Source organism: Rutidosis leptorrhynchoides, chromosome 10 (assembly GCF_046630445.1).
Source record: "Rutidosis leptorrhynchoides isolate AG116_Rl617_1_P2 chromosome 10, CSIRO_AGI_Rlap_v1, whole genome shotgun sequence".
Taxonomy (NCBI): Eukaryota; Viridiplantae; Streptophyta; class Magnoliopsida; order Asterales; family Asteraceae; genus Rutidosis; species Rutidosis leptorrhynchoides.
This window is the reverse complement of record NC_092342.1, coordinates 331,422,590-331,444,763: the sequence shown is the minus strand read 5'-3', so window position 1 is coordinate 331,444,763 and position 22,174 is coordinate 331,422,590.

The window sequence follows — 22,174 nt, the reverse complement described above, 5'->3', positions numbered from 1 at the left end:
GACAGCCGAATATTTTAGAAGACCTACCAGAGGATATGATTGAGGAAATCTTGTCTAGAGTCGGTCAGAATTCATCAGCACATTTAGTTATGGCAAAATTAACTTGTCAAACATTTGAAAGACTTTCCAGAAATGCCTTAGTTTATAAAAGGCTTTCCTTTGATAGGTGGGGTATATCACATTGGGGAGACTTTAAGTTACGCCGTGTTTTCTTTAAAGCGTTAAATGCGGGGAACCCAAATGCATTTTTACGCTACGGGTTAAGAACCTATTTTCACTCAACATATCCCAGCATAGGATTTCGTGAATTAGAAAGAGCTTCTAACATGCAACATAAAGAAGCATGTTATGCTTACGGGTTAGTGATGTTCGCTTCTTACCTAAGTGAGCAAAAGAACATTGGATTGCAGCTTTTAAATAAAACTTCCCCACAAGTGACGGATTCAGTAGTTGGGGTGAGAAACAAGGTTTTTAGATTATTACGGGGCTGTTGGACATTACGAAACCCTCGCCCTTTTGACGACATTACAACATGCTGTCTAGCCAATGGTCATAACGGTTATTTTCCACAAGACCAAGGATGGAAAGTCGTCTTAGTAAAACCAGAATGCATGACTTGTTTCTGGACTTATGAATTACGTGTCTTTATTTCCTTTGCTGAACAACTTGCGTATTAACTAGATTTATCTTCAAAACTGTCTTGTATCATAGTGTACTATAATTCATGTTATATGTAATATAGCGAAGTTGTAAGTTTGAAGAATATTTGTATGTGATATATTATTATAATCAGTTTTTCATATGGAATTGTAGTAGTTGAATTGTATATTAGCTACTAAGTATGAACTTAACGGGTAGGTAGTACCAGAATTTAAACTTATAAAACGCTAATATGAAGAAAAAAGCTTTTATAAATGAGTTCATATTATGCTACGAGATACTATTGACTACTCTTAATATTCTGTATGATTAACTTGTTTCATTTGACTATTTTGAAGGAAATGGCACCGACTACTCGACACACCTTGAATATGAGCGAAGAGGAATTTCGTGCCTTTCTTGCTTCAAACATAGCCACAGTACAGGCCGCGCTACATACCAACAATAACTCTGAATCTAGCAATACAGCTAACGGTGCAAGAAATCGTGTAGGATGCTCCTACAAGGAATTCACTGCCTGCAAACCTTCATAATTTGATGGGACCGAAGGACCAATAGGATTGAAACGGTGGACCGAGAAAGTTGAATCGGTGTTTGCCATAAGTAAGTGTGCTGAAGAAGACAAAGTGAAGTACGCTACGCATACCTTCACAGGTATTGCGTTAACATGGTGGAATACCTATCTAGAGCAAGTGGGACAAGATGCTGCTTACGCGCTACCGTAGTCAGCATTCAAGCACTTAATGAACGAGAAGTACCGTCCCAGAACCGAGGTCAATAAGCTCAAGTCAGAACTTAAAGGGTTACGAACACAGGGATTCGATATTACTTCGTACGAAAGACGATTCATAGAATTGTGCCTATTGTGTCCGAGAGTGTTCGAAGATGAGGAAGAGAAGATCGACGCGTTTGTGAAAGGGTTACCGGAGAGAATCCAAGAAGATATAAGTTCACACGAGCCTTCCTCCATACAAAAGGCATGTAGAATGGCTCACAAATTAGTGAACCATATTGAGGGAAGAATTAAAGAACAGGCGGCCGAAGAGGCCAACGTGAAGCTAGTCAAAAGAAAGTGGGAGGAAAACGGTGATAGAGTCACCAATAGAACAACAACTATCCTAACAATCGCAACATCAATCGCAACTACAACAAACAGCACAACAACAACAACAACAACTACAACAATCATCCCAACAACAATAACAACCGCAACAACAACAACAATCAGAAGCAGCTATGCCAAAGGTGTGAAAAGTATCACTCGGGGTTCTGCACCAAATTTTGCAACAAGTGTAAAAGAAATGGTCATAGCGCGGCGAAGTGTGAGGTCTACGGACCAGGGGTTAACAGAACGAAAGGAACAAATGGTGTCGGAAAGAGTAATGGTGGAGCAAGTAGTGTCGGAGCAAATTATGCCAATGTAGTTTGTTATAAATGTGGAAAACCGGGCCACATTATTAGAAATTGCCCGAACTAGGAGAACACGAATGGACAAGGCCGCAGAAGAGTTTTCAATATTAATGCGGCAGAGGTACAGGAAGACCCGGAGCTTGTTACGGGTACGTTTCTTATTGACAATAAATCTGCTTACGTTTTATTTGATTCGGGTGCAGATAGAAGCTATATGAGTAGTGATTTTTGTGCTAAATTAAGTTGTCCATTGTCGCCGTTGCATAGTAAATTTTTACTCGAATTAGCAAATGGTAAATTAATTTCAGCAGATTATATATGCCGGAATAAAGAAATTAAACTGGGTAGCGAAATATTTAAGATTGATTTGATTCCAGTAGAGTTAGGGAGTTTTGATGTAATAGTTGGCATGGACTGGCTGAAGGAGATGAAAGCAGAGATCGTATGTTACAAAAATGCAATTCGCATTGTACGAGAAGAAGGAGAACCCTTAATAGTGTACGGAGAAAAGAGCAACACGAAGCTACATCTTATTAGTAATTTGAAGGCACAAAAACTAATAAGAAAAGGTTGCTATGCTGTTCTAGCACACATCGAGAAAGTACAAACTGAAGAAAAGAGCATCAATGATGTTCCCGTCACAAAAGAATTTCCCGATGTAATTCTGAAAGAATTACCGGGACTACCTCCACATCGATCTGTTGAATTTCAAATAGATCTTGTACCAGGAGCTGCACCAATAGCTCGTGCTCTTTATAGACTCGAACCCAGTGAGATGAAAGAACTGCAAAGCCAACTGTAAGAACTATTAGAACGTGGTTTCATTCGACCAAGCACATCACCATGGGGAGCTCCTGTTTTGTTTGTCAAGAAGAAGGATGGTACATTTAGGTTGTGTATTGACTACAGAGAGTTGAATAAACTTACCATCAAAAACCGTTATCCACTGTGTAATGCCCCGTACTAAATCATCATGTACGGACCATCAACAACAGGATCATTACAAGGTCAAACACTATATGCGTTTTCAAAACAAGTTTGCATTCATGATAAAATGTGATGTCATAACTAACGTCAAATGTTTTACATCAAAAGTATGCTGCAATGAACAGAAGCCATTAATAATAGTGCGTGACCCTTAGGTCGTTACAAATCATAGTTTCAAAAGTAATTAAGTTTGAATGCAAGATAAAGTAGTTCATGCAGTGACATCTCTAAAGCAGCGGGTGTCTACAGCAAGACTAGTACACAGCGGAAGCAACCTTAAGCACCTGAGAAAAACATGCTTAAAAACGTCAACACAAAGGTTGGTGAGCTATAGTTTAAGTATAACAGTATGTAAGGTAGGCCACGAGATTTCAGTGCTACAAAGAGCATTTCAAAACAGTATGATAAAGTATATGTTAACCGTGGGCACTTGGTAACTAACTTAACGTTTATACCCCCTGAAAGTACACTTGGAAAGTGCGTATGTTTACGAAGTATTAAACACTCGTTAAATGCTAGCGCGACTAGCCCAAGTGGGGATGTCAAACCCTATGGATCCATATCTAAGATTCGCGTTCACCGGTTCAAAAACCAATGACTAAACGTTACCGAACTAAAGGGAATGTTTATGCCGTTGTATAACCCACACATATATAAGTTTAAGTACTCGTGCCTAGTATGTAAAACATAAAATTCGCATGTATTCTCAGTTCCCAAAATAAGTTAAAGTAAAAAGGGAATGCTATAACTCACAATGATAAAGTAGTAGTAACGGTGGTTCGGGAAGGTGTGCAAGTAATCGGTCCGAAAAAACCTCAACCTAAGTCAAAAGTACTAAGTCAGTAAATCATCCCAATAGGTTTATAAGTATGTAAAATAGGTCTTAAAGGTCATCATCATTCATCATCAAACAAAAGGTATAAAGTAAGTTTTGTTCAAAGAAAGAGTTTAAAACAAGGGCTGACTTCGGTCAGTCGCCACGGCCTCTACACAAACCGAACAGAGGTGAGACCAGTGGCCATGGCTCCGTATATGAGTCCTTTAAGTGTGGTAAAAATTCCAGAAGCAAACTCGCCTTCGTTTGACCGTGGCGATGGTTTAAGTACGAGTAGGTCAGAATTTTCAGCACAACGTTAAATGGACATAGTGACGATCGGAGGGCCATAAATCCTAAACCGTAACTCGGATTAAGACGAGTCCTACATGAAAAGTTATCTAATTGAACAGAGATATTTGAAAATCCACATTAAAACAGCCCAGGTCTTACTGATCAGACCCATAAACAGAAAAACAGTAGGTTCCGGTGGGTTTTGGTGCTTGATGTTCATCACGGTTCTCATCCTTGATGCATATAGCTTCAAGTGTACAACTCGTTGATGGGTTTACATCATCTTTACCAAGTTTTGACCATCATAACCCAAATTCAAGTCTAAGATGTGTAGCACAACACAATCAAGTGTTGCAAGTGTTTTGATGAACCAAAGTTACATCAAAGTCTTAGATTTAACACACACATGAAATATAAACGAAATGTAGAACTTCAAACTTGCAATTAAACTAACTAATCAAGATCTTAAGATGTAGAACATAGTTCTTAGTTTGATCTTGAAGATCCAAGACTCAAAATTCTAGATCTAACATAAGTGTACAAAGTTATAATTAAAGAAAGCTTACTTACATGTTCTTGAACTTTTAAAGTTAACTTTAGTTCAAGAAAGTATGAGATCAAGACTAACTTGTAATACTTGACCATTTAAACCAACAACAAGAATTTAAAGTGCATAATATGAAGTAATAAATTAAGTAAACAAGTAACTAGTTCATGGGTCGTTCATACTTTAAAGATTCAAACCAAAGTTTGATCTTTAAGAATGTAAACTTTAAGTTTACAAACATGAATTACAAGTATGATTTACAACACATGAACCTTAAATCTTTTAAAACAAATAAGGTAGAATCATAAACTAGTAAGTTTATGTTCTTGAGTGTTCTTGTAAATACAAGATAAAAGAAGAATAAACTAAAGAGCTTGATTCTTGTTAACTAGTAAGAAAATAATAACAACTAACAACTATAAGTAATTAAACAAAAAAGAATAAGTAAACAAAAATCAAATGATGATGATATGTGTTCTTGGTGCTACGGTTTTGTGACAAGAAAAAGAAGAGAAGTATTTGTTTCAAGTTACTTACAAGATGAGAGAAAAGAGAGAAAATGTTTCAAGTATTTTGTGAGAGTGAAAAGGAAATGAAGCTTAATGAGAGAGTAATAAGGAAAAAAAAAACTCCCTCATTCCCTAATGAGGGCCGACGGTCATGGGGTGAATAAGAGGGGAAGGAGTTGTTCTTTGGTCACTTGCATGTAAAGCCTCACAAAGTTGGTTATTAGGTGTTAGTTCATGGGGATAAGGTGGTAACTAGATTCCATACAAGTTAAGCCATCTAGTTAAGTCTTAATAATGATACTTACATGAAGGAATGGGCTAAATGGTCCATTAAAAAAGTAGGGTGGGCTTCATAAGTCCATTAACACTAATAAAGGCCCAAGTTCAAGTAATTAACAAGTTAATCCAACAAAAGCCCAAGTAATTAACTAGAAACCTTAGCTAATTAAAATGATTAATAAAATCAATCATGAATGTAAATAATATTCTAAAAATATTATATGTGAAAGTTTCGTGTGTCACAAAGACGTTTCGGGCATTTAAAGTCAAGTATGGTGTACCATGGTAACAAGTAAATGTAATCACATACATTCGTTTAATCACAAGTATTAATAATAACCATTATTAATTAAAGATGGAAAAGTCAGGGTCGTTACAACTGCCGAGAATTGACGACTTATTTGATCAACTACAAGGCTCGTCGGTTTATTCGAAAATTGATTTACATTATGGATATCATCAAATGCGAGTAAAGGAGGATGATATTCCAAAAACTGCTTTTAGGACACGTTATGATCATTACGAGTTTATGGTTATGCCGTTTGGATTGACTAACGCACCAGCTGTGTTCATGGACCTTATGAACCGAGTGTGTGGGCCATATCTTGACAAATTTGTCATTGTTTTCATCGATGACATACTTATTTACTCAAAGAATGATCAAGAGCACGAAGAACATTTGAGAAAAGTGCTAGAAGTATTGAGGAAAGAAAAACTGTACGCTAAGTTTTCAAAGTGTGCATTTTGGTTGGAAGAAGTTCAATTCCTCGGTCACATAGTGAACAAAGAAGGTATCCAGGTGGACCCGGCAAAGATCAAAACCGTTGAAAAGTGGGAAATCCCAAAAACTCCGAAGCATATACGTCAATTTTTAGGATTGGCTGGTTACTACAGAAGAATCATCCAAGATTTCTCCAAAATAGCAAAACCCTTGACTACATTAACGCATAAAGGGAATAAATTTGAATGGAAGGATGAACAAGAGAAGGCGTTTCAGTTATTGAAGAAAAAGCTAACTACGGCACCTATATTGTCATTGCCTGAAGGCAATGATGATTTTTTTATTTATTGTGACGCATCAAAACAAGGTCTCGGTTGTGTATTAATGCAACGAACGAAGGTGATTGCTTATGCGTCTAGACAATTAAAGATTCACGAGCAAAATTATACGACTCACAATTTGGAATTGGGTGCTGTTGTTTTTGCATTAAAGACTTGGAGGCATTATTTATATGGGGTCAAAAGTATTATATATACCGACCACAAAAGTTTCCAACATATATTTAATCAGAAGCAACTGAATGTGAGACAACGCAGGTGGATTGAACTATTGAATGATTATGACTTTGAGATTCGATACCACCCGGGAAAGGCGAATGTGGTAGCCGACGCTTTGAGTAGAAAGGACAGAGAACCTATACGGGTAAAAGCTATGAATATAATTCTTCGTACTAACCTTACTACTCAAATAAAGGAGGCGTAACAGGGGGTTGTAAAAGAAGGAAAGGTAAAGAATGAGATACCCAAATGATTAGAGAAACATCTTAATATTCGGGAAGACGGAACCCGATATAGGGCTGATAGAATTTGGGTACCAAGGTTTGGAGATGTGAGAGAAATGGTACTTAAGGAAGCACATAAAACCAGATATTCAATACATCCCGGAGCGGGGAAGATGTATAAAGATCTCAAGAAACACTTTTGGTGGCCGGGTATGAAAGCCGATATTGCTAAATATGTAGGAGAATGTTTGACGTGTTCTAAGGTCAAAGCTGAACATCAGAAATCATCAGGTCTACTACAACAACCTGAAATCCCGGAATGGAAATGGAAAAACATTACCATGGATATCATTACTAAATTGCCAATGACTGCAAGTGGTTATGATACTATTTGGGTAATAGTTGATCGTCTCACCAAGTCAGCACACTTCCTGCCAATGAGAGAAGATGACAAAATAGAGAAGTTGGCGCGATTGTATTTGAAGGAGGTTGTCTCCAGACATGGGATACCAGTCCTATTATCTCTGATAGGGATGGTAGATTTGTTTCAAGGTTCTGGCAGACGTTGCAACAAGCATTGGGGACTCGTCTAGACATAAGTACTGCCTATCATCCACAAACTGATGGGCAGAGCAAAAGGAAGATACAAATGATTGAAGACATGCTACGAGCATGTGTTATTGATTTCGGAAACAGTTGGGATCGACACCTACCGTTAGCAGAATTTTCCTACAACAACAGTTATCATTCTAGTATTGAGATGGCGCCGTTTGAGGCACTTTATGGTAGAAAGTGTAGGTCTCCAATTTGTTGGAATGAAGTGGGGGATAGAGAGATTACGGGTCCGGAGATAATACAAGAAACTACCAAGAAAATCATCCAAATTCAACAACGATTGAAAACCGCCCAGAGTCGACAAAAGAGCTACGCGGACAGTAAAAGAAAAGATATAGAGTTTGAAATTGGAGAAATGGTCATGCTTAAGGTTTCACCTTGGAAAAGCGTTGTTCGATTTGGTAAACGGGGGAAACTAAATCCAAGGTACATTGGACCATTCAAGATTATAGATTGTGTCGGACCAGTAGCTTACCAACTGGAGCTACCTCAACAACTCGCGGCTGTACATAACACTTTCCACGTCTCGAATTTGAAGAAATGTTTTGCTAAAGAAGATCTCACTATTCCGTTGGACGAAATCCAAATCAATGAAAAACTTCAATTCATTGAAGAACCCGTCGAAATAATGGATCGTGAGGTTAAGAGACTTAAGCAAAACAAGATACCAATTGTTAAGGTTCGATGGAATGATCGTAGAGGACCCGAGTTCACCTGGGAGCGTGAAGATCAGATGAAGAAGAAATACCCGCATCTATTTCCAGAAGATTCGTCAACACCTTCAACAGCTTAAAATTTCGGGACGAAATTTATTTAATGGGTAGGTACTGTAGTGACCCGAACTTTTCCATGTTTATATATATTAATTGAGATTGATATTTACATGACTAAATGTTTTCAACGTGTTAAGAAATCAAACTTGTTAAGACTTGATTAAATGAAATAAGTTTCATATAGACAATTGATCACCCAAGTTGACCGGCGATTCACGAACGTTACAAATTTGTAAAAAATACATGTTGTGGTATATATAGACATATATATATGGTTGAAATGAGATTATGATGAGTAAGTATCTCACTAAGTATATTAACAATGTGTGATATACATAAGAAATGAGATTACTAAGTTAAGAAACTCGAAATGATATATATAACGATTATCGTTATGATAACGTCTACTAAATACATATGTATCATATTAAGATATTGATACACTATATTTAACATGATAAAATGATATTTAAATATATATCATTAAGTGTGTTAACAATGAACTACATATGTAAAAACAAGACTACTAACTCAAGAATTACGAAACGAGACTTATATGTAACGATTATCGTTGTAACGATATTTTAATGTATATATCATATTAAGAGATATTCATACATCATAATATCATGATAATATAATAATTTAACATCTCATTTGATATAATAAACATTGGGTTAACAACATTAATTGAGATCGTTAACTTAAAGGTTTCAAAACAACACTTACATGTAACGACTAACGAAGACTTAACGACTCCATTAGAATGTATATACATGTTGTGTTTTGATATGTATTCTTATAATTTTGAAAGACTTCAATACACATATCAAAATACTTCTACTTAACAAAAATGCTTACAATTACATCCTCGTTCAGTTTCATCAACAATTCTACTCGTATGCACCCGTATTCGTACTCGTACAATACACAGCTTTTAGATGTATGTACTAATGGTATATACACTCTAATGATCAGCTCTTAGTAGCCCATGTGAGTCACCTAACACATGTGGGAACCATCATTTGGAAACTAGCATGAAATATCTCATAAAATTACAAAAATATTAGTAATCATTCATGACTTATTTACATGAAAACAAAATTACATATCCTTTATATCTAATCCATATACCAACGACCAAAAACACCTACAAATACTTTCATTCTTCAATTTTCTTCATCTAATTGATCTCTCTCAAGTTCCATCTTCAAGTTCTAAGTGTTCTTCATAAATTCCATAAGTATAGTTTCATAAAAATCAAGAATACTTCCAAGTTTGCAAGTCTACTTCCAAGCTTTCTAATCCATTCCAAGTAATCATCTAAGATCAAGGAACCTTTGTTATTTACAATAGGTTATCTTTCTAATTCAAGGTAATATTCATATTCAAACTTTGATTCAATTTCTACAACTATAACAATCTTATTTCGAGTGAAAATCTTACTTGAACTGTTTTCGTGTCATGATTCTGCTTCAAGAACTTTCAAGCCATCCAAGGATCCTTTGAAGCTAAATCCATTTTTCTCATTTCCAGTAGTTTTATCCAGAAAACTTGAGGTAGTAATGATGTTCATTATATCATTCGATTCATACATATAAAGCTATCTTATTCGAAGGTTTAAACTTATAATCACTAGAACATAGTTTAGTTAATTCTAAACTTGTTCGCAAACAAAAGTTAATCCTTCTAACTTGACTTTTAAAATCAACTAAACACATGTTATATATCTATATGATATGCTAACTTAATGATTTAAAACCTGGAAACACGATGAACACCATAAAATCGGATATACGCCGTCGTAGTGAAACCGGGGGCTGTTTTGGTTTGGATAATTAAAAACTATGATAAACTTTGATTTAAAAGTTGTTCTTCTGGGAAAATGATTTTTCATATGAACATGAAACTTTATCCAAAAATCTTGGTTAAACTCAAAGTGAAAGTATGTTTTTCAAAATGGTCATCAAGATGTCGTTCTTTCGACGGAAATGACTACCTCTTTAGTAATTGACATGTAAATTAAATTTCCGACTATAAACCTATACTTTTTCTATTTGGATTCTTAAATTAGAGTTCAATATGAAACCATAGCAATTTGATTCACTCAAAACGGATTTAAAATGAAGAAGTTATGGGTAAAACAAGATTGGATATTTTTGATCTTTTTATCTACAGAAAATGCTTAACAAATCTATACAAATCATATCCTAACTAACTTATATTGTATTATACATGTATTCTAATATATTATGTAATCTTGGGATACCATAGACACGTATGCAAATGTTTTGACATATCATATCGACCCATGTATATATATTATTTGGAACAACCATAGACAATCTATATGCAGTAATGTTGGAGTTAGCTATACAGAGTTGAGGTTGATTCCAAAAATATATATACTTTGAGTTGTGATCTAGCCTGAGACGTGTATACACTGGGTCGTGGATTGATTCAAGATAATATATATCAATTTATTTCTGTACATCTAACTGTGGACAACTAGTTGTAGGTTACTAACGAGGATAGCTGACTTAATACACTCAAATCTTTAAAACATAATAAAAATGGTTGTAATTATATTTTGATCATGCTTTGATATATATGTACATATTTGTATAGGTTCGTGAATCGATCCGTGGCCAAGTCTTATTTCCGAGGAAGGAAATATCTGTGAAAGTGAGTTATAGTCCCACTTTTAAAATCTAATATTTTTGAGATGAGAATACATGCAGGTTTTATAAATGATTTACAAAATAGACACAAGTACGTGAAACTACATTCTATGGTTGAATTATCGAAATCGAATATGCCCCTTTTTATTAAGTCTGGTAATCTAAGAATTAGGGAACAGACACCCTAATTGATGCGAATCCTAAAGATAGATCTATTGAGCCTAACAAACCCCATCCAAAGTACCGGATGCTTTAGTACTTCGAAATTTATATCATATCCGAAGGATGTCCCGGAATGATGGGGATATTCTTATATATGCATCTTGTTAATGTCGGTTACCAGGTGTTCACCATATGAATGATTTTTATCTCTATGTATGGGATGTGTATTGAAATATGAAATCTTGTGGTCTATTGTTATGATTTGATATATATAGGTTAAACCTATAACTCGCCAACATTTTTGTTGACATTTAAAGCATGTTTATTCTCAGGTGAATAGTAAGAGCTTCCGCTGTTGCATACTAAAATAAGGACAAGATTTGGAGTCCATGTTTGTATGATATTGTGTAAGAATTGCATTCAAGAAACATATGTCGATGTAATATATTTCTATTGTAAACCATTATGTAATGATCGTGTGTAAACAGTATATTTTAGATTATCATTATTTGATAATCTACGTAATGCTTTTGAAACCTTTATTGATAAAATAAAGGTTATGGTTGTTTTAAAAATGAATGCAGTCTTTGAAAAACGTCTCATATAGAGGTCAAAACCTCGCAACGAAATCAATTAATATGGAACGTTTATAATCAATATGAACGGGACATTTCAGATGGGGTTTGGGTTTGAGTACACTAGTTGGCCAAGTGAAACTTGTTGCCATACTTGTAGCATTTTCTCACTTTTGGTCTTGGTGACTGGTCATACACAGACTTAATGGGGGCAGTAAGATCTAGTCTGCTTTCAACTATAGCGGCTATGAGCTGGTCAAGCTTAACAGTCATTATCTCAGTGATAAATGACCCATCACATGATTCCACAATTTGGTCCATTTTAGCCTTTCTCTTAAGGGCAGTTTTTTTCTTGGAACCAGTACCATAATCATGGTATAGTGCTTTGCCTTTGTCACTTGACGAGCCAGCGTGGGAAGTTACTAGCTTGTCAGCTGATACTAGTTGAACAGTATGAATTTTGGTTGCTGCCTTTGACTTGCAAGTATTGCGTTTTGCTAGCTTGTCTGTAACTACTGGTTGACCAGTATAATTTTCATCAGCTGGTTCAGCATTGGTGGAATTTGAACACGAAGGGGAATCAATTGATTTTAACTTTTTTTGATTGTTTTCAGTGATTTCCCTTTTAATACGTCTTTCTTTTGGAGTCGTGTAGTAGATGCTAGATGGGTCAATAGTCTCATCAGTTGAGGTACTGGCTTTTCTTTCTCTTTCTTCATCCTCCATTATCTCTTTCATGGCAGGTGGTGGGTTAGCAGCAGGTCTTACAAATTTATTTGTGAAGACCTTGTTAACATTAACTATCTTGGTAAAAGTATTTGGCAAGACAGCATCAGGATCAGTTTCAAGCATAGGGTCCATGAAAGTGACTTCAGCATGTGCAGCAGCAGCATCATAGTCACCAGTAAAGAATGCCTCAACCTGGACATGTATCTGCTCATTAATGCACTTGGATGTGCGTTGAGCAGATAAACACCAAGAGGCTACCACCCTTTTAAGGTCAGTAAGCTGATTTTGGACTACTGCTGCATCTGAGTGAAGAAATATTAAAGAATAATTTTGTTTTTCAAGTTTAGAAATTTCATCTTTCAAGATCTTAATTTCATCAGATCTGCATTTAAGTTTTTCATTTAAAGATTTAATTTCAGTTTTGAAAACTTCTCACATTTGCTGCCTCTGCTTAAGTCAATTCTCAGGTAGTCAAACATTTCACCTTTTTCATCATCAGTATAAGTTCAAAAATTTTCAACCTTATACAACATTTAAGATTTCCATTGAGGTGAATCTCTTTTCAAGTCAGCTTCCCTCATATCAGCCACAAATGTACTACCATTATCATCCTTATCAAATTCATTAACCTCTTTGGCCATCAAATACAGTTTTTACCAGAAGCATAACCAGCACAATCATCATCAGTTTCACTGTCAGAAGATGAAGATGAACTGGTTTCATCCCAATCATGATGCTCAGCTACTAGTACCTTTTCTGGCTTCTTCTCCTTTTTACCAGCCTTTGAGCTTTCCTTCATCTGAGCCTTCATTGCTTTGTACTTTTTCTTGTACTTTTCAGCTTTTGAGGAGGAGTTAACATGTGATGTTGAAGGTTTCCTGGACATGCATTCAGCAGCAAAATGTCCAACCTTCCCATAATTGTAACACTCAGATTTGGGGCCTTTCACTGATTTCCTGGACTTGCACTTGATTTCTTACTCATTTTGTATGGCTTGCTGGTTCTACTACGATTGAAATTTTTGAACTGTCTAGCCAGCAATGTCATACCTTCATCAAACCATTCCACATCATCCTCATCATCACTGCTTTCCTCAGACCCGGTACCACTATCCTCCTCTTCAGCTGTCTCTTCTTCTACCATCAGCTTTTAAACCAGTAAAGCCTTTTGAGCTTTCTTTTTAGTAGCAGCAACAAGAGCAGTATCATCTGAATTTGTAGATTTTGAAGTGGTTTGGGCAGACTTTAAGTTTTCTTTCAAATTAAGCTCAAGTTTGGCCTCTGCCTTCTAATAGTTCCAAAGTGTACCATACAAAGATGACATGTTAAAATTCTTTAAAGTCTGAGTGGTTCTTAATGGGTCAGTAACAGGTTTCCATTTTGCAGGCAGTGAGTCAATGAATTTATTGACTTGTTCAAAATCAGTATATGTGATTTTCAAGGTGAGCAAGTCAGCAACTAAAGAATTAAACCTAATGAAGGTTTGCTTACGGGTCTCACTTTTGTTGGCAAAAAACATTTCATATTCTCTTTTTAAAGCTATAATCTTATTTTGCCTAACTTCATCCATACCCTCATTTGTAACATCAAGATAGTCTAACATAAGCTTAGCATTTAGTTTTCCCTTAATCAGTTTGAACAAATGGTTAGGTAAGGTTATAGCTAACAAGGTTCTGATCTTAGGGTCAAGTCCAACATGACGTTTATCCTCATCCGCCCATCTAGATGGGGGAAGAACAACCTCTCTTCCATGAATAACAGGAGTGTCTGTTGTGGCAGGAACACTATTAATTGTTTCAGTAGGGATGAATGGACCATCAGTAGCAATGTTAGGCATGAGTGGGTCAATAGACTCAAGATGAAGCAAAAACCTAGCTTTCCAGGTTTCATACTCATCTTCATCAAACTTAGGTGCTCTATTGGATGACCCATTTTCAAGGTAAGCTGAGTATATGTATGCAGCCATGAGAAAATTCAGATCCAAGATATGAGATTATCAAGACCGAAGCTCTGATACCAGTTGTTGGTCCCTTGATTAACAACAGGAGTATTGTAGGGGGTGAATACAATTCTTTTAAATTAGCTTAACAGTTCAAGCAGTTTAGTATTCAAACAAGTAATATAATTAAGAGTCAAAGGTAATTTTTAACAGTTATTCTTTATTGATATAAATCATAAAGAATCACAACTATCCTTGGCGGAATGATAGTTAGTTGATACAGATTTATCTAAGTTATAGTTATCGAGGTTATCTAAAGCTATTACAAGTTTAGACTCTTAATAAATAAAACCAACACCACTAGTTATTAAAATAGTGAATACTTCTATTTATAGTAGTCGTATTAACCATGTAATTGTTCTATTGTCCACTGGTACATAGGATGTCTGTACTTGTGGGGACAACTGCATCAGAGAGCGTGCTCTCTTCTTTCCTCTTTGATAGCTATTTGCAGGAACACCCCAATTCGGTTTGGCACCACTATTTGATTAAACAAATAGAATGTTGTGTTCCCTAGTCATCGACAAAGAATAACACATGCCTGCACATGCGTTAAACTTCTGCATTCTCACGTGGTCTTGTAAGGTCACTTGTCAGCCGCCGACGCGTGTCCTTTTCTGTTCAACTTTGTCTTTGACTTCTATTGAATAGTACAATTGATGTAGATCACTCAGGAAACCACTATGCTTGTAATGGAGCATAGTTGTCTTGTGTAGTAAGATGCTTACCAGCTATACTGGTTCTTCAATGCTTAATCACTTGATATTCTTGATTTGCTGGGCACACATCCTGTGCTAACTGAAGAGTACTATCTACCTTGTGCTGGTAGACCAGGCAGGATACTAAATGGTCGACACAGCAATATTTGCTATACATAAACAAACATGTGATGGCTGCACATAACACTTTATGTGACAACCCGAAAATTTCCGACCAAATTTAAACTTAATCTTTATATGTTTTCGACACGATAAGCAAAGTTTGTAAAAATTGAATCTCAAAAATTTTGTAACTACATTCATGTAACCAATTATCCTTTGACTGTGCTCGACGATTCACGAACATTTATGTGTATAGATATGTATATGTAATATATAGTTATATTAATTGAAAACATTAACAAAGTATTAGATGTATAATACTTTACATGAACGTATTTATTTCAATATAAGTTTTTTATATTTATCGACGAGATTAAAATATCAAATAATTGAACTATCAGATACATTGTGATATGATTACGAGTCTATGTAGTAAGGTCCACTATGATTTAAGAAATCTGTTCTTTTTAGCGATATTCGGAATAATTGGTAAAGTTGATTTTCAATAAGAACAAAGTGTCATTTATCGATAGACAAAAGTTAGTGGGGATTCCCGTTTAATTTTCAAAAGCATGCTTTACATTGATTGCCTCGTGTCCCTTGATAAATTAATTATTTATTTTTCATAATATTAAAAACATTATTTGATATAATAACTTTTATTATTTAAACGAGTTTAAATTTTATAAAACGAACTTTGAAGTATAATTAGTTTTGAAAAGCTAAATATTATATTAGTAAATAAATATTTCTAAAATATATAAGTTTATATTTCTAAATGAAAATATATTTATATTTTACAAAGTGATAAAATAAAATATTAAATTAGTGATAAAAAGTTTTGGATTTAAAATCATATTACTAAATATACTTTGATAAATAACGAGACATTGATTTATAGAAGCAAATGACCACAACACTCAAATGTAAATGTTATACTTTGGGTAATATAGTCTATCGATGATTAAGTCTAATTATTGATAAAGGTACACGTTGCGTAACGTAAAGTGCAAGTTTTCTAAGCGTACGAAAATGCGTTCGAGAAACCGGAACCGGGACTTAAGTCAAGTGACAACGTATAAGTCATCGGAACTAATTTTACAAGTCAACTATGCACGTGAATATTATATAATATATAAATTATTATATAAATTATTAATATATATAATTAAACGGTGTCGACAGCCACAATAAGTGGGATGTGAGCTGGAAAAGCTTCCCATGCGATCGCATGGGAATTACATTGCCTAGCCATGTGATCGCATGGCAGTGTGACACCTAAACTATCTATAAAGCTGATCGAATTCTGATTCGCTGCATCATTCTATCCATCTATCTCTCAAAACTCTCTCTAGATATATAAATTATAATAATAATTATTATTATTATTATTATTATTAAACTTATTATTATTAATAGTAGTATTAGTATTATTATTATTTATACATAAAATACTACGACGAGGTTCTGCTCGCATGTTTTCAAATGGGTTTTTCGAAAGGGTTAGAGCTAAGGAAATTATGGGTTATAGCTATGGAGGTTATGGGTATGGATCGGGGGTATAGCTCGTGAGGTCAAACTAGTATTTATCATCTCCGTTGCGTCTATGTACTTTTCTGCAATATTGAATCTCAATATTGATACGTAAGCACTCATATTTTATCTTTTATATATTAATAGTGTATCCCTGACTAGTGCTCGAGTATATATGATTATGCATGCTTGTATATTTAATTTTGTCGTTATATAGTGTATGTTGAATCACGAATTTAATACATATAATCTTGATGTAAGGTATATTATATGCATGTCGTTGAAAAGCTGTCGAAAAATTATTAACTTTTCATTTAGAAGTTGTGTGCTTTCGATGAACGGATTTAAAGATATGGTCAACTGAATTATCGTTAACTCTAATATTATTATTATTATTATTACGATCATCGTTATCGTTATCGTTAATGTTATTGTTATCGTTATCGTTATCGATATCGTTATCGTCGTTATTATCGTCATTATTATTATTATGTAATAATTAATATTATTATTATTATCATTATCGTTATTAATATAGGTATTATCATTAAAATTGTTATTGTTATTATTATTACTATAGTAATTATTAAAAGTTATCATTTTTATAAAAACTATTAATTTATTATTTTTATCATTATTATTATGATTAAAAGTATCATTAATATTAAAATTATCACTTTTGTTAAAATTATTATTTCAAATTTATCAGTTTTATTAAAACTATCATTCTATTAAAAATTATTATTATTATTAAGAATTATCGTTTTTATTAAGAATATAGTATTATTAAAAGTATAGAATTTAAAATTACCGTTTAATTTAAAATTATCGTTACTATCAATTTTATTAGTATTATTAATATCATCATTATTATTACCCTTGTTATTTTTATTAAACACTTTTAATAACATTATCTTTATTAATATTATCATTATTATTATTACAAAATAATATAACTTTTACTCATTATTACTATTATCAATAATATTTTATCAAATAAATATGTGATACAAAGATATTTTTACCACACGTAATATAATTACATTAATAATACATACTACTATATTTTTTTGATATTAAGTGAACTTTATAAATTATATTACTTAAGATAGATAAAAGTATATTTTTATCATATATAAACTTTAATATAAATTTTTATTTATTAATAAATGACTTGTATTATTTTTACTCGAATAAAATCTGTTAAATATGTTTAAATATATATAAAACGACTATTTAAGTTATATAATAAACATGTATAAATTTTGTAAATCATCTTGGGTCAAAATGACTTTTGTTGACTTTTGCATATTGATCTCGAGCATTAGGATTGTGATACACTACAAATTGACCTAAATTGTTAGACAGATATTGACCAACATATAAATATATATATACTTAATATAGGTTCGTGAATCCGAGGCCAACCCTGCACTTGTTCAGTGCCGTCATTTGCATGATTGCTACGAAATACAGTATCGTGAGTTTCATTTGCTCCCTTTTTAAATGCTTTTTGCAATATATATTTTTGGGCTGAGAATACATGCGCTGTTTTTTTATAAATGTTTTACGAAATAGACACAAGTAATCGAAACTACATTCTATGGTTGGATTATCGAATCGAATATGCCCTTTTTAGCTTGGTAGCCTAAGAATTAGGGAACTGGCCCCTAATTGACGCGAATCCTAAAGATAGATTTATGGGCACTAACAAGCCCCAGTCAGAGAATTTGAACTGCTTTAGTACTTCGATTTTATCATGTCCGATGGGAGTCCCGGAATGATGGGGATATTCTATATGTATCTTGTTAATGTCGGTTACCAGGTGTTCAATCCATATGAATAATTTTTATCTCTATGCAGTGCGAAATGCCTGATATGAGTTGATGTTTATGAGAATTGGAAATGAAAATCTTGTGGTCTATAAAATTAATGGAAATGATTGATTATGTTAAACTAATGAACTCACCAACCTTTTGGTTGACACTTGAAAGCAAGTTTATTCTCAGGTATTAAAGAAATCTTCCGCTGTGCATTTGCTCATTTTAAAGATATTACTTGGAGTCATTCATGGCATATTTCAAAAGACGTTGCATTCAAGTCGTTGAATTAAATAAAGATTATTATTAAGTAAATGACAGATTAGGTCATTTATAGTTGGATATTATGAAATGGTATGCATGCCTGTAAACTTTCGTTGTAATGAAAGTTTGTCTTTTAAAAACGAATGCAATGTTTATAAAATGTATCATATAGAGGTCAAATACCTCGCAATGTAATCATATGTTATTGTATTTGTCCTTATGGATTAGGACGGGTCGTCTCACTTTAGTGTACATATTTGTTGTTTTCTCATAATTAAATCCTTAATTACTTTGGGGACTCAACAACTAGTTATGTAGATACACCATGCACTTACAAAACCGGTTTTCCCAGAGTTCTCTTTTAGAAAATACTTCAAGCTAGGATTTATTGGCTTAGGGTTCCCTTTCACCAAAGACCTCTTTCGCTTGTGACTAAGTAAATAACTAATTATGAGATTCAGATTCAATTGGTTATACGTTCGCTCCACACAAATTACACCTACAGTTTTGTTCAATCTATGTTGCCCAGTCTACCCCCTTGATCCAATAAGCACCAAATTAGTTAAGACAAAGCAATTGAAAACTAATGCACTAATTTGAAATAGAGTTCCCTTTGTTCAAACAAGTACACTAATCAACTTATTAACAATAATCAACACCCACAAGAATGGTTCTTAATCAAAACTCATAACTATCATGCATGAATCAATAAAACATCAAGGTATCATCCAACACATACGAGTATACAATCTAGACAAGGATTATAGTATTTAGCCAACAATCATGGCTGAAAACAAATTAACAACGTTAAAAGAATTCATGATGATCAATAGAGATAAACCTAATCAAAGAGATAAATCTTGAAAGGTGGAAGAATCACTCCTTGGTCCTTGAATGATGAAGGACAAATCTTGATGATGGAAGTCTCCAAAGAACACCAAAAATCGCACATAGAACTCTCAAAATCGGTTGAATGGTGAATAAATCATATTTAGGGTTAAATAACCCTTTTATACGCTGCTTGAGAACCGAAACCGCCAGTTGGTCGCGCCGCGAGGAGTCTCGGTCGCGTCACGACTCATTCACAAAAACTGCAACTCTCTTTAAAATATGCTCGACATAAAATTTAAACTGGCTGTAGCGTCGCGACGCGACCATCAGATGAGAAAATCTTCATCAACTTAATAAACGCTTGACATTTATTTTGCACCTTTGCTTGCGTCGCGAGCCTACATGGTCGCGTCGCGACCATGTTTTGTGGCAAATTCTTACTTGAAACTTTATAACAACGCAAGAAAACTCGACCCGAACTTATATAACTGGTACCTTATGATAAAATGATGGATAATGTACTTCGAAATGCTCAAATTAACCAACTTTATACTCTATGTAGCTCTCGAACTCGATTCTTCACAAATACCATCAAATCGTCTTCAAACCGTATTCGAAAGACCAAAATATAACGGATATTGCTAAGATAAACGTATGTAAAATATGCAATAGGCCCGACCCAAAGGTAGTACAACTTGAACATTTGAACAGGCCCAAATAAAATTACAGCTAATAATGTCAGGCACAAGATTTAAGCTCAAGCCCAAAATTGTAAGATTATATAAGTTATACATGAGACCAAGGACAAAATACTAGTGAAAATATCATACGGTAGTTTATGTGGGATATGGAGTTCATTAATATTTTCACTTTACCTCTCGCTCATTATATCTCCATTCACAATATTTTTTTATGGCTTTAAATCGTGCAACTACGGATACTCACCCATTTGCCCAACAAAGATTTGAGGCCCAAGAAGATCTAGCCAAAGTGCCCTTTTAATTTGTGAAAATTCCAAAAGCTTTGGATTTAATAGAGTATATAAGCTTTATAATTTATCAATGTGGGAAGGTTAACAGGTAGAAATTGTATTTATTTATTATCAACTATGTAGAAATTGTTCATGTGGATGCTTTTGCTACAAATAGTGTTTTGTTTAGCATGTATTGCTATTTGATGTTTATGTATAGTACTACTTTTTCTTAATTATTGCTATCTGATTTTTTCTACTCTTCTTAATCTATGGGTGATGATATGTACACAACCATTATTTATATGTAACAACCAGTGATGTTTTACAGCGTTGTATTGTACAAAACTTTAAAGCATAATTGGTTGTGTACAGATAAAAGTGGTTGTGTAGATATCACTCCCTTAATTTATTGTTCTTTGAAAGTCTCGAATCGACCTACTAAGGGCATTTTTTTTCGACTCGCTCGGGGCACTAAAAATGTCAGGACCGGCCCTGCAAATTACTAACAATTGTCTTGGTTGGATTGCCTGAAACTCCATGAAACTTCTTAAACCCCGTCACGTGAAATGTTACTCCTGGAGGCCCTTCTGACCCCATTCACAAACACTTTGATCTAAATATACAATTAGAGAGTAAACAATATCCTGAATGTCAACTAGTAAATACTCACCTAGAAGAAATGATTAGTTATCAGTTGATATAAGATAACTAATAGACCAATAGTACGAAACTACATAATGCAATCAATATTTTCTTCTGCATTTTTAGATAACTTATATTGCCACGACCGGTCCTAAGGGACTTTTTTTCACATTGCACTAGGTAGTTAATTCCTCTTTCTCGGGACCGGCCCTGAAACAAGGTAACCGATTTATGATCAATTTTCATAAGATGGTTACGGTGAGTTTAAGGTAAGAAATAGTGTTGTTTGTAGTCAAATGTACAAGGGTTTTATGACATGGTACATATATATTGTACACACAATAGGGCAGCTAAATCCCACCACCAGCTTCATGTAACTTAGGATATAATATATACTGTATTTAAGTTTTTAGTTGTTGATGTAATGTTACATGAAAAAAGGTTTTGGGGGTTAAGTTATTGTTAATGTTATGTTTGAAAAGGTTATATACAGTAGATTAGCAAATATAAGTTTGTAAATCATCAGTATCTTTTTATCATTATACTCCGTAACTAGTGAAATGGCCCGTGGAACTACGGGTTTGTTTAAACGAAACAGTTTAATGATATGTTTTAGGTATTAGGTGAATGTAAATGCTAAAGTCATTTAGTTTAATGACCTGTGAAACCACAAAGTTCGACTAAGAAACTCGTCAGCTGAACATTTCATCAAACACCTAAAATGCATATTAAACAATCTACATTCAATCATAAGA